Here is a 14,470-nt window from a genome sequence, read left to right as displayed (position 1 = left end):
TGTATGGTGAAGCAGGCTCAAAGGGCTGAATGGCCTATTCCTGCCCCCAAGTCCTATGTTCCCATCAGCAAAACATCCAAATACCATCCTGAACCCCTCAGGGATAATGTGTGGTTTTACATTCTGTCTACAATAAGAATGGACCATTTGATGAGAACAAGTTGAGAGTCTATTGTCCTTACACTGTTGCCAGGATTGTTTGCACATCTCAATTAACGAAACCATTCTTTCCCTTGTTTTCATTCCCTGCCACTTAAAACACCTCATCTGATTGATCTGAATGTCTGATAATTATCTTGAATTTCTAAGAAATGAAGTCATGTTGGGAATGTTGCACTGCCTCTGCCATTTTTAAAACCCTTGTCAGGCACTATACGTAGATATAAATGCAAGTTCTGATGAAAGGTCATGGCCTGAAAAATCAAATGTTTCACTCTCCACAGAGGCTGCCTGACCCGAGTATTTCCAGCATTTTTTTTTAATTATAAATGCAAACTATTGCTGTTTTGAAGCCATTTCCATGAGCTCAGGGTACTTCCCCATACTTCCTTGCTCACTTTGTAGAAGTCTGGACATGTGTGAATGTAAGTATATCTCAATCACACGTGGTCGGGAGTTGTCATTTACTAATAAGTAGTTTTACAAATCTTTAGACGGCATAGTGTGCATACTAGCCGCGACTTTAGCATTAGGTTTATGGAGAAAAAGGAGTTTACTCGACTTCATCATGGCATGATGCCAGAACCCCCTCCTCCCCAATCCCACCCCCTCCAACAAATGTAAGCACTACTGCCATGGACAACTCTTATTCGTAGGTCACTCAAGTCTCCTTCAGGCAAAAACCGCATCAATTACTTTTCACTCTTACAGTCGCCTGGCAAAGGTAATGGATTTCACAGCTTTCAAACCATTAACTAAGCCCTTCGAGCACATCAGCGCAACACATTACATAGAAACATAAAATAGGAGCAGCAGTAGGTCATTCAGCCCTATGAGCCTGCTCCGCCATTCCATATGATTATGAATGATCCTCTAACTCAACGCCGTGCTCCTGTGCTCTCTCCATACCCCTAGATGCCTTTAGAGTCTAGAAATCTATTTCATTCTTAAATATATTCTGTGACTTGGCCTCCACAGCCTTTTGGGGTAGAGAATTCCACAGGTTCACCACTCTCTAAGTAAAGAAGTTTCTCCTAATCTCAGTCCTAAATGGCCTACCCATGTCCCAAGAGCGCCCCCCCCTCCACCGCTAGAAGACACATCATCCCTGCATCCTGTCTATCCAGCTCTGTCAAAATTTTATACGTTTCAATGAGGTCCCCTCTCATTCCTCTAAACTCCAGTGAATACAAGCCTAGACTCTCCTCATACAACAATCCTCCCATCCCAGGAATCAGTCTGGTAAACCTTCGCTGCACCCCCTCTATGGTAAGTATATTCCGAGGTAAGGAGACCAAAACTGAACACAATACTCCAGGTGTGGTCTCACCTAGGCCCTGTACAGCTGCAGTAAGACATCCTTGCTCCTGTACTCAAGTCCTCTCTCAATGAAGGCCAGCATATCATTTGCCTTCTCAACTGCTTGCTGCACCTATATGCTTACTTTCAGTGATTGGTGTACAAGGACACCCAGGTCCCTTTGTACATCAACATTTCCCAAACTACCACCATTTAAATAATACTGTTTTTACTACTGAAGTGGATAAGTTTACACTTATCCACATTATACTGCATCTGCCGTGTATTTTCCCACTCACTCAACCGGTCTAAATTACCTTGAAGCCTCTTAACACATGTTATGATATGGCAGGTGGTATTTGCCAGGCTGACCAAATCCACAAGGGAAATGTGGCCGGGCAACAATTTTGCAATTTGTATTTATTACAAGAAGTCTCTTGCATTGAAGTTTTTTTTATATATGTCCATTCAGGGATGTGGACTTCGCTGGCTGGGCCAGCATTTATTGCCCATCCCTTATTGCCCTTGAGAAGCTGCCTTCTTGAGCCGCTGCAGTCCATGTGGTGTAGGTACACCCACAGTGCTGTTAGGGAGAGAGCTCCAGGATTTTGACCCAGCGACAGTGAAGGAATGGCGACATATTTTTTTTTAAAAAGAGCGCGGTGAGTGAGGGGAGTTCATTTTAAACAAAGCGCGGAGATTGAAAATAAAAGGAGGGGAAGCTGAAGAGGAGCAGCCAGTGTATGAGTGGCTCAGTGAAGGAGTGGAGCTTTGAGGCTTTGGCTCAAGAGGCTTCGGCGAGCAGAGGCTGAGGACGAGCTTGCTCCCAGTGAGGTAGGGCTGAGTAAGTTCCTTTAAGTAAATTAGGAGTAGGTAATGGAGGCAGCAGTTGGGGCAGTCGAGTGCTCCGAATGCAGCATGTGGGAAGTCAGGGACAGCACAATTGTCCCTGATGACTACACCTGCAAAAGATGCATCCAGCTACAGCTCCTGAGAAGCCGAGTTAGGGAACTGGAGCTGGAGCTGGATGAACTTCGGATCATTCGGGAGGCAGAGGCAGTAATAGACAGGAGTTTCAGGGAGACAGTCACCCCTAAAAGTCAGGAGGCAGGCAGCTGGGTGACTGTCAGGAGAGGGAAGGGGAATAGACAGAAAGAGCAGAGCACCCCTGTGGCCGTTCCCATCAACAATAGGTATACCGTTTTGGATACTATTGGTGGGAACGACCTACCAGGGACAAGTTGTAGTGGTCGCGTCTCTGGCACAGAGGCTGGACCCTCAGCTCAGAAAGGAGGGAGGGAAAAGAGAAGAGCAGTAGTAATAGGGGATTTGATAGTTAGGGGGACAGATAGGAGGTTCTGTGGGAGAGATCAAGAATCCCTGATGGTCTGTTGCCTCCCTGGTGCCAGGGTCCGCGATATCTCGGATCGAGTTCTCAGTATTCTCAGGAGGGAGGGTGAGCAGCCAGATGTCGTGGTCCATGTAGGGACCAATGACGTGGATAGGAAGGAAGAGGAGGTCCTGCAAAGAGAGTTTAGGGAGTTAGGTGCAAAGTTGAAGGACAGGACCTCCAGAGTTACGATCTCAGGAGTGCTACCCATGCCACGTGCTAGTGAGGCTAGAAATAGGAGGATAATGCAGCTAAACACATGGCTAAGGAGATGGTGCAGGAGGGAGGGCTTCATGTTTCTTGACAATTGGGCTCTGTTCCAGGGAAGGTGGGACCTGTTCTGACGGGATGGTTTGCACCTGAACTGGAGGGGGACTAACATCCTTGCGGGTAGGTTTGCTAGTGCTGCTCCGGGGGGTTCAAACTAGATTTGCAGGGGGAGGGGAACCAGAGTGTTAGAGCAGATAGTGAGGTGGAGGGGGATAAAGGTCAAGTGAGGAATGCATGTATAGACAGAAATCAAAGGTTTGTACAGGATAGAAATGTTCTCAGGTGCATCTATTTCAATGCAAGGAGTATTGTCGGAAAGGCAGATGAGCTTAGGGCGTGGATTGGCACGTGGGATTACGACATTATTGCTATTAGTGAGACTTGGTTGCAGGAGGGGCAGGACTGGCAGCTCAATGTTCTGGGGTTCCGTTGTTTCAGACGTGATAGAGGGGGAGGGATGAAAGGGGGAGGAGTGGTATTACTAGTCAGGGAAAATATCACAGCTGTGCGTAGATAGGACAGCCCGGAGGGCTCGTCTACAGAGGCCATATGGGTGGAGCTGAGGAATGGGAAAGGTGTGACCACACTAATAGGGTTGTATTATAGACCGCCCAATAGTCAGAGAGAATTGGAGGAGCAAATCTGTAGAGAGATAGCAAACCGATGTAAGAAACAGAAAGTTGTGATAGTAGGAGATTTTAACTTTCCACATATTGACTGGGACTCCCATACTGTAAAAGGGCTGGATGGCTTGGACTTTGTCAAATGTGTTCAGGAAAGTTTTCTAAATCAACATATAGAGGTGCCGACGAGAGAGGATGCAATACTTGATCTCCTATTAGGGAATCAGACAGGTCAGGTGACAGAAGTACGTGTAGGCGAACATTTTGGGTCCAGTGACCACAATGTCATTAGTTTTAAGTTAATTATGGATAAGGATAGGTCTGGTCCTCGAGTTGAGATTCTAAATTGGAGAAAGGCCAATTTTGTGGAAATGAGAAAGGATCTAGGAAGAGTGGATTGGGATAAGTTGTTTTCTGGCAAGGATGTGTTCAGTAAGTGGAAGGCATTCAAAGGCGAAATTTTGAGAGTGCAGAATTTGCATGTTCCTGTAAGGATTAAAGGCAAAGTTAACAGGCATAGGGAACCTTGGTTTTCAACGAATATTGGCGATCTGGTTAAGAAGAAGAGAGAGGTGTATAGCAGGTATAGGCAACAAGAAGCAAATGAGGTACTTGTAGAGTATAGAAAATGTAAGAAAATACTAAAAAAGGAAATCAGGAAATGCAAAAAGAAGACATGAGGTTGCTTTGGCAGATAATGTGAAGGTAAACCCGAAGGGTTTCTACAAGTATATTAAAAGTAAAAGGATAGTAAGGGACACAATTGGTCCCCTTGAAGATCAGAGTGGTCATCTATGTGTGGAGCCTCACGAGATGGGGGAGATCTTAAACAGTTTTTTTGCATCAGTATTTACTCAGGAAACTGGCATAGTGTATAAGGAAGGAAGGGAAACAAGCAGTAGTGTCATGGAACATATAGAGATTAAAGAGGAGGAGGTGCTTGCTGCCTTACAGCAAATAAAGGTAGATAAATCCCCCCGGCCTGACATGATATTCCCTCGGACCTTGAGGGAGACTAGTGTAGAAATTGCAGGGGCCCTGGCAAAAATATTTAAAATGTCCTTAGCCACGGGTGAGGTGCCGGAGGATTGGAGGGTAGCTCATGTTGTTCCGTTGTTTAAAAAAGGCTCCAAAAATAAACCAGGTAATTACAGGCCAGTGAGCCTGACGTCAGTAGTAGGTAAGTTATTGGAAGGTGTTCTGAGAGATCGGATATACAATTATTTGGACAGCCAAGGGCTGATTAAAGATAGTCAGCATGGCTTTGTGCGTGGTAGGTCGTGTTTAACGAACCTTGTAGAGATTTTCGAGGAGGTTACCAAGAAAGTAGATGAAGGAAAGGCTGTGGATGTTGTCTACATGGACTTTAGTAAGGCCTTTGACAAGGTCCCACATGGGAGGTTAGTTCAGAAGGTTCAGACACTTGGTATCCATGGAGAGGTTGTAAACTGGATTCGAAATTGTCTGTGTGGGAGAAGACAGAGAGTGGTAGTGGATGATTGCTTCTCAGACTGGAGGTCTGTGACTAGTGGTGTGCCTCAGGGATCTGTGCTGGGACCATTGTTGTTTGTTGTCTATATCAATGATTTGGATGATAATGTGGTAAATTAGATCAGCAAGTTTGCTGATGACACTAAGATTGGAGGCGTTGTGGACAACGAGGAAGGCTTTCAAAGCTTGCAGAGGGATCTGGACCAACTGGAAAAATGGGCCAGAAAATGGCAGATGGAATTTAATGCAGAAAAGTGTGAGGTATTGCATTTTGGAAGGACAAACCAAGGTAGGGCATACAAAGTAAATGGTAGGGCACTGAGGAGTGCGGAGGAACAAAGGGATCTGGGAATTCAGATACATAATTCCCTGAAAGTGGCGTCACAGGTAGACAGGGTTGTAAAGAAAGCTTTTGGCATACTGGCCTTCATAAATCAAAGTATTGAGTATAGGAGTTGGGATGTTATGGTGAGGTTGTTTAAGACATTGGTGAGGCCAACTTTGGAGTATTGTGTGCAGTTCTGGTCTCCTAACTACAGGAAGGATATCAGTAAGATTGAAAGAGTACAGAGAAGATTTACTAGGATGTTGCCGGGTCTTAAGGAGTTGAGTTACAGGGAAAGATTAAACAGGTTAGGACTTTATTTCCTTGGAGCGTAGAAGGATGAGGGGAGATTTGATAGAAGTTTACAAAATTATGAGGGGTATAGACAGAGTAGATGCGAGTAGGCTCTTTCCACTTAGATTAGGAGAAATAAACACGAGAGGACATGGCTTTAGGGTGAAAGAGGAAAGGTTTAGGGGGAACATTAGGGGGAACTTCTTCACTCAGAGAGTGGTGAGAGTGCGGAACAAGCTACCATCTGATGTGGTAAATGCGGGCTCACTCAAGTTTTAAGAATAAATTGGATAAATACATGGATGGGAGAGGTCTGGAGGGTTAAGGACTGGGTGCAGGTCAATGGGATTAGCGGAATAATATTTCGGCACAGGCTAGATGGGCCGAATGGCCTGTTTTCTGTGCTGTAGTGTTCTATGGTTTTATGGTTCTATATCTCCAAGTCACAATGGTGAGTGTCTTGGAGGGGAACTTCCATGTGGTGGTGTTCCCAACTATCTGCTGCCCTTGTCCTTCTAGATGGTAGTGGTTGTAGGTTTGGAAGGTGCTGTCTAAGGAGCCTTGGTGAATTCCTGCAGTCACAAGTCCACTACCACCTTTATAGATTTTAAAGATCAAATGAAAACATTTATTAACAAAAGAAGATTACACAAGATTACAGTTACACAGTTATAACAGTTCCCCTAAAATTTCTAATTAATCAAACTCCCAAGTACACACCCACTTTGAGGCAACATTCCAAATAGATTCCAAATTTATAAAGTCATCCAGCAATTTTACCACAAGCACGTAATGGGCAATGGGCTTCCAAAGACTTTTAACACAACTTTGGTTACTGGAACAGCAAACTTCTGCAGGGTGGCTAGAGGCTTTTTCCTCAAATCTGTTTCACACTGTCATCTTTCAAGATCTCACACAGCCACCCCTCACACAGCCTTCCATCCTTCTTTAAATATATTTCTCCCTTTTTGATCTGTAAATCCCATTGTTTTAACTTGTCTTTAGAAGTTACTTTTCCCAGAATAAAACAATCTTTCATATTCTCATCATGGCCAGCACTTTTGGGAAAAAAAATCAACGTAACCTTGTCTTATTTATTTATCTTGCCAGGTGTAAAAATCTTCTCATGTCCCTTTGAAAATGAAACACCTTTCCCACTTATTCACTAATGCAAATTTAATCTCACACCGTCTCTGCTGTGGCTCCACCCTAGCTTTACTTATCTCGATTTCAAACACCTGTTTTACATATCACTTCTTTGATAATTTAAACCTTGTAGTCTAATTGTCTAGTTTAATTCAATTAGCCACACACAGAATCATACACACACAAGCCCGCTTTAAAATATCCCACAATATTAGGAATATGATAGTTTCTCCGACACATCCTCACCACTCACATACCTACCAAGTTTTGTTTAGTCAGCAAACATTGGAAAGATTATATTTGGTTCCCTCATCCAAATCATGGATATATATTGTGAATAGCTGGGGCCCAAGCACTGATCCCTGAGGTACCCCACTAGTCACCGCCTACCATGACGAAAAAAAACCATTTATTCCTACTCTGTTTCCTGTCTGCTAACCAATTCTCAATCCATGCCAATATATTACCCCAAATCCCATGTGCTTTAATTTTACACACTAACCTCTTACGTGGGATTTTGTCAAAAGCTTTCTGAAAATCCAAGTACACCACATCCACTGGTTCTCCATTATCTATTCTGCTAGTTACATCCTCAAAAAAGCTCCAGTAGTTTTGTCAAAAATTATTTCCCTTTCAGACTTTGTCTTATCCCGTTGATATTTTATCACATTCTTTATAATACTCTAGCATTTTCCCCACGACTGATGTTAGGCTAACCCGTCTGTAATTCCATGTTTTCTTCCTCCCTTTTTTAAATACCGTGGTTACATCTGTCACCCTCCAGTCTGCCGGGACTACAGAATTTTGGAAGATGACAACCAACAAGTCCACTATTTCCATGGCTACCTCCCTTAGTATCCTGGGATGTAGATTATCAGGCCCTGAGGATTTATCAGCTTTCAGTCCCATTAATTTTGCTAGCACTATTTTTTTAGTAATACTAATTTCCTTCAATTTCACCTCGTCACTAGACCCTTGGTTCCCTAGCATTTCTGGGAAGTTATTTGTGTCTTCCTCCATGAAGACAGAACTAAAGTAGTTGTTTAATTGCTCTGCCATTTCCTTGTTCTCTATTATAAATTCTCCCAATTTGGAATGTAAGGGATCTACATTTGTCTTCACTAATCCTTTTCTTTATATATGCTTACAGAAGCTTTTACAGTCTGCTTTTATGTTCCTTGCAAGTTCCCTTCTTAATCAATCTCTTGGTCCTCCTTTGCTGAATTCTAAACTGCTCCCAATTCTCAGGCTCGCTACTTTTTCTAGCAACTCTTTGGATCCAATACTTCTTTCTAAAATTTATTTTGTTAGCCATGGTTAGGCCACTTTCTCTGTTGTGTACCTGCACCAGAAAGGAATGTATTACTGATGCAATGCATACATTCATTCCTTAAATATTAGCCATTGCCTAACCACTGTCAAGCCTTTTAAAGAAGTTCCCCAATCGATGTTAGCCAACTCAGGCCTCATACGTTCGTAGTTTGTTTTAATTTAGGACCCTTGTTTTGGACTGAACTACTTCACTTTCCAACCTAAGGAAGACTTTTATCATGTTATAGTCACTGTTCCCTAAAGGACCCCACACAACAAGATTATTAATCAACCCCTTCATGTTGCACAAAACCAAATCTGGGATAGCCCGTTCCCTAGTTGGTTCCTTAACACACTGGTCTAAAAAAAACATTTTGTACACACTCAAGGAATTCATCCACCACAGTATTATTGCTAATTTGGTTTGCCCAATCTATATGTAGATTAAATTCACCCATGATTACTGTAGCACCCTTGTTACATGCATCTCTAATTTCCTGTTTAATGTCTCCCCTACCTTACCACTACTGTTTGGAGGCCTATAGACAACTCCCACTAACGTTTTCTGCCCCTTGTTGCTTCTTAGCTCCACTCAGGCTGATTCTACATCTAGATTTTCTAAGCCAATTTCCTCTCTCACTATTACACTGATTTCATTCTTAACCAACAATGTCACCCCACCTCCTTTTCCTTTTGGCCTGTCCTTCCTAAATAGAGTACCCTTGGATATTCAGTTCCCAGCCTTGGGTCACCCTGCAGCCATGTCCCTATAACTGCAATCATATCGTACCCATTTACATCTATCTGGACTGTTAATTCGTCTATCTTATTGCGAATACTCTGTGCATTCAGATACAGTGCCTTTAGACTTGTCTTTTTAACATTTTTACACATTTTCTTTTATACTATGCCCCTATTTGCTGTTAGCTCTTGTTTCCTCTGCCTTCCACTTTTGATTTCTACTTTTGTCTTTCATTCCTATCTTTGCTTCCCTCTCTTGAGTCTCCCACTCAGGATCCCATCCCCCTACCATTCTAGTTTAAACCCTCTCCCACAGTATTAGCGAATACCCCTGTGAGGCTACTGGTCCCATCCAGCTTGTACAGGTCCCATCTTCCCCAGAATCAGTCCCAAGTCCTGAGGAACCTAAATCCCTCCCTCCTACATTATCTCTGCAGCCATGCATTCATCTGCTCTATTCTCCTAACCCTGATCTTGCTAGCATGTGGCACTGGGAGCAATCCTGAGATTACTACTTTTTAGATCCTGCTTTTTAATTTATTTCCTAGCTCTCTATATTCTGCTTTCAGAACCCCATCCCTATTTTTAACCTATGTTGTTGGTACCGATATGGACCATGACCTTTGGCTGTTCACCCTCCCCTTTCAGAATGTCTTGCAGCCGCTCAGTGAGATCCTTGACCCTGGCACCAGGGAGGCAACACACCATCCTGGTGTCACATCTGTGGCCGCAGAAACATCTATCTGTTCCCCTTACGATAGAATCCCCTATCACTATTGCTCACCCACTTTCTTTTCTCCCCAGCCTGTAAAGAACCTAATTTTTTTATTTTTCTTGGGCTGTGGCTTTAAAAAAACTACCTCAGCTGCAGTTGAAAGACATGTTCGTTGGAACAGGATGAGGAATATCTACAATGTTGCTATCCTGGAACATAAAAGAGTGCCATAAGAGAACAGGATGGTGCCAGAAAGAAGTTCTGGACTCAGGGGAACTGCCTAACGACAGCATTTTAATTGGCTCCTGACCAGGTGACCGGGGTTGTGTGTGGTAACAGTGCAGGCAGGACAGCTCCTAGCCTGCAAAGGGGGAAGATCTGAAAGCTCTCTCTCCTGTGTCTGTAAGATTCCAGCAATTCTGCCACAATAACTAGCTGGCTATCCCCCACATCTCTGTAGCTTGCTGTCTCTGAAAACCCCTGTCAAGAGGAAAAGGAGAAAAATCACCAGTAGAGACATTGAAAAGTGAGTTTTTCAATCTCGTGTCATCAACAACAAACTGCAAGGAATTTGGAAGACCTCAATCAAAATCAACCCATTTAATCCTGTACTCCGTATTGGTGCTATTGAACTGTTTTAACTCACCCTTAAAATCCATGCTGTGTGTGTCTTCAATAAACAGTTATTTACTTATTAAGTTTACAAACCTGGTGCTCATATTCTGTTAACCTAAATTAAACAGTTAGGTAGAACTGGGGCAACCTGGTGGTTTGGTCAAACTTTTCATGTTTGTCATGGCTCAGGGAACAGTGGGGTTTGATATTACAGCGCACGATCCCCAGGGTTATCAGTCGTGATAACCCTGTGCAGCTGAGCCACTCGTGGTGTCACAGACTTGGCTCTTGCTGCATTCCCCCGAGAATGCGTCCACCCAAGTAATATCCAAAACAGAAAATCTGTTAGACAGGGAGATGGATCCAGGGGACTCCTGCACTACCTGCCTCGTGCTTTTACTGTCTGGCAGCCACCCATTTCCCCTTTACCTGTGCACTCTTTACCACATTCCACAATGTGTGTGTTTATCCTGTCAAACCTCTTCAGAATCTAATTTGTTTCAATGAAATCACACCTCATTCTTCTAATCTCCAGATAATCTAGACCAATTCACTCAGCGCCTCATCATCTCTCTCATCCCAGGGACCAATCTATTGAACCTTCACTGGAGCACGTCCAATACAAGTATATCCTTCTTTAAATATGGGTGGGAGCAGTGGTATTGTCACTGGACTAGTAATCCGGACACCCAGGTTCGAATCCCACCACAGCAGATGCTGAAATTTGAATTTAAAATCTGGAATTAAAAGTTTAATGATGACCATGAAACCATTGTCGATTGTCATAAAAACCCATCTGGTTCACTAACGTCCTTTAGGTTGACCTACATGTGACTGCAGACCCACAGCAATGTGACTGACTCTTAAACGCCCTCTGAAATGGCCTAACAAGGCACTCAGTTGTATCAAACCACTAAAAAGTCTTTAAAGAACGAAATCGGACAGACCACCCAGCATCAACCTAGGCACCGGAAACGACAAGGGCAAACTCAGCAAAGGGGCAAAATTGGGAGAGCAGTCTGACAGGCTAATCAAACAACAGCCTGATATAGTCATACTCACGGCAACATGCCTTACAGATCACATCCCAGACACCATCATCACCATCCCTGGGTACGTCCTGTCCCACCAGATGTGGCGCCACAGTGGTATACAGTCAGGAGGGAGTTGCCCTAGGAGTCCTCAACATTCACTCCGGACCCCATGAAGTCTCATGGCATCAGGTCAAACATGGGCAAGGAAACCTCCTGATTACCACGTACAACCCTCCCTCAGCTGATGAGTCAGTGCTGCTCCAGGTTCAACATTGCTTGGAGGAAGCACTGAGGGTGGCATGGGCACAGAATGAACTCTGGGTGGGGGACTTCAATGTGCATCATCAAGACTGACTGAGCTGGTCAAGTCCTAAAGGACATAGCTGCTAGACTGGGTCTGCAGCAGGTGGTGAGGGAACCAATAAGTGGGAAAAACATACTTGACCTCATCCTCACCAACCTGCCTGGCACAGGTGCAACTGTCCATGACAGTATCGGTAGGAGTGACCACCGCACAGTCACTGGGGAGACGAAGTCCCATCTTCACATTGAGAATACCCTCCATCGTGCTGTGTAGCACTACCACCACGCTAAATGGTTTCAAACAGATCAAGCAACTCAAGACCGGGCATCCACGAGGCACAGTGGACAATCAGTAACAGCAGAATTTTACCCAACCACAATCAGTAACCTCATGGCCCAGCATATCCCCCACTCCACCATTACCACCAAGCCAGGGATCAACCCTGGTTCAATGAAGAGTGCAGAGGGGCATGCCAGGAGCAGCACCAGGCATACCTAAAAATGAGGTGTCAGCCTGGTGAAGCTACAACACAGGACTACTTGCTGCCAAACAGCATAAGCAGCAAGTGACAAACAGAGCTAAGCGAGTCCACAACCAATGGATCAGATCTAAGCTCTGCAGTCCTGCCACATCCAGCCATGAATGGCAGCGGACAATTAAACAGCTCACTGAAGGAAGGAGGGTCAATGATGGGGGAGCCGAGCACATCAGTACAAAAGAGAAGGCATCCGCTACAATCTTCAGCCAGAAGTGCCGAGTGGATGATCCATCTCGGCCTCCTCCGGAGGTCCCCAGCATCACAGATGCCAGTCCTCAGCCAATTCGATTTACTCAATGTGATATAAAGAAATAGCTGAAGGCACTGGATACTGCAAAGGTTATGGGCCCTGACAATATTACAGCAATAGTACTGAAAACTTGTGCTCCAGAACTTGCCATGCTCCTAGTCAAGCTGTTCCAGTACAGCTACAACATTGGCATCTACCCAGCAATGTGGAAAATTGCCCAGGTATGTCCTGTACACAAAAAGCAGGACAAATCCAACCCGGCCAATTACCACCCCATCAGTCTACTCTCCATCATCAGTAAAGTGATGGAATGAGTCATCAACAGTGCTATCAAGCGGCATTCGCTTAGCAATAATCTGCTCACTAATGCCCAGTTTGGGTTCCGCCAGAGATACTCAGCTTCTGACCTCATCACAGCCTTGGTCCAAACATGGACAAAAGAGCAGAGCTCCAAAGGTGAGGAAAGAGCGACTACCCTTGACATCAGGGCAGCATTTGACCGAGTGTGGCCTCAAGGAGCCCTAGCAAAACTGGAGTCAATGGGAATCAGGGGGAAAAACTCTCCGCTGGTTGGAGTCACACCTAGCACAAAGGAAGATGGTTGTGGTTTTGGACGTCAGTCATTTCAGCCCCGGGACATCACTGCAGGAGTTCCTCAGGGTAGTGTCCTCGGCCCAACCATCTTCAGCTGCTTCATCAATGACCTTCCTTTCATCAAAAGGTCAGAAGTGGGGATGTTCGCTGATGATTGCACAAGGTTCACCATTAGCAACTCCTCAGAAACTGAAGCAGCCCATGTCCAATTGCAGCAAGACCTGGACAATATCCATTCTGGGTCTGACAAGTGGCAAGTAACATTCATGCTACACAAGTGCCAGGCAATGACCATCTCCAACAAGAGAGAATCTAACCATCACCCCTTCACATTCAATGACATTACCATCGCTGAATCCCCCCCACTATCAACATCCTGGGGGTTACCATTGACCAGAAACTGAACTGGAGTAGCCATATAAATACTGTGGCTACAAAATCAGGTCAGGAGCTAGGAATCCTGTAGTGAGTAACTCACCTCCTGACTCCCAAAGCCTGTCCACAATCTACATGGCGCAAGTCAGGAGTGTGATAGAATATGCTTCGCTTGCCTAAATGAGCGCAGCTCCAACAACACTCGAAGCTTGACACCATCCAGGTCAAAGCAGCCCGCTTGATTGGCACCCCATCCACAAATCTTCACTCCCTCCACCACCAACGCACAGTAGCAGCAGTGTGTACCATCTGTAAGATGCACTGCAGAAACTCACCAAGGCTCCTTAGACAGCACCTTCCAAACTCACGACCTCTACCATCTAGATGGACAAGGGTAGCAGATACTTGGGAACACCATCAACTGGAAGTTCCAAGCTACTTACCGTCGTGACTTGGAAATATATCGCCATTCCCTCACTGTCGCTGGGTCAAAATCCTGGAACTCCCTAACAGCACTGTGGGTGTACCTACACCACGTAGACTGCAGCGGTTCAAGAAGGCAGATCACCACCACCTTCACAAGGGCAATTAGGGATGGGCAATAAATGCTGGCATAGCCAGTGAAGCCCACATCCCTTGAATGAATATTTTTAAAAATGGAGACCAAAATTGCACTCAGCATTCCAGGTATGGTCTCGCCAAAGTCCTGTACAACTGTAGCAAGACTCCTTTATTGTTGTACTCCACTCCCCTCATGATAAAGGCCAACATACCATTTGTTTTCCTAATACTTGCTGTAACTACATGCTAATTTTCAGCGCTGCTTGCACAAGCACACCCAAGTCCCTTTGAACATCAACATTTACAAGTCTCACATCTTTTTTAAAAAATTCTGGTTTTCTAATCTTATGACCAATTTGAATAGCCTCACACTTCCCTATGTTATTGTCCATCTGTCCCCTTGTTGCCCATTCACTTAACTGTCCAGACATCTTT

This window comes from Cetorhinus maximus, chromosome 24, assembly GCF_964194155.1.
Source record: "Cetorhinus maximus chromosome 24, sCetMax3.hap1.1, whole genome shotgun sequence".
NCBI classification, from domain to species: Eukaryota; Metazoa; Chordata; class Chondrichthyes; order Lamniformes; family Cetorhinidae; genus Cetorhinus; species Cetorhinus maximus.
The sequence above is the reverse complement of the archived record's forward strand: the minus strand, read 5'-3'. Positions refer to the sequence as shown.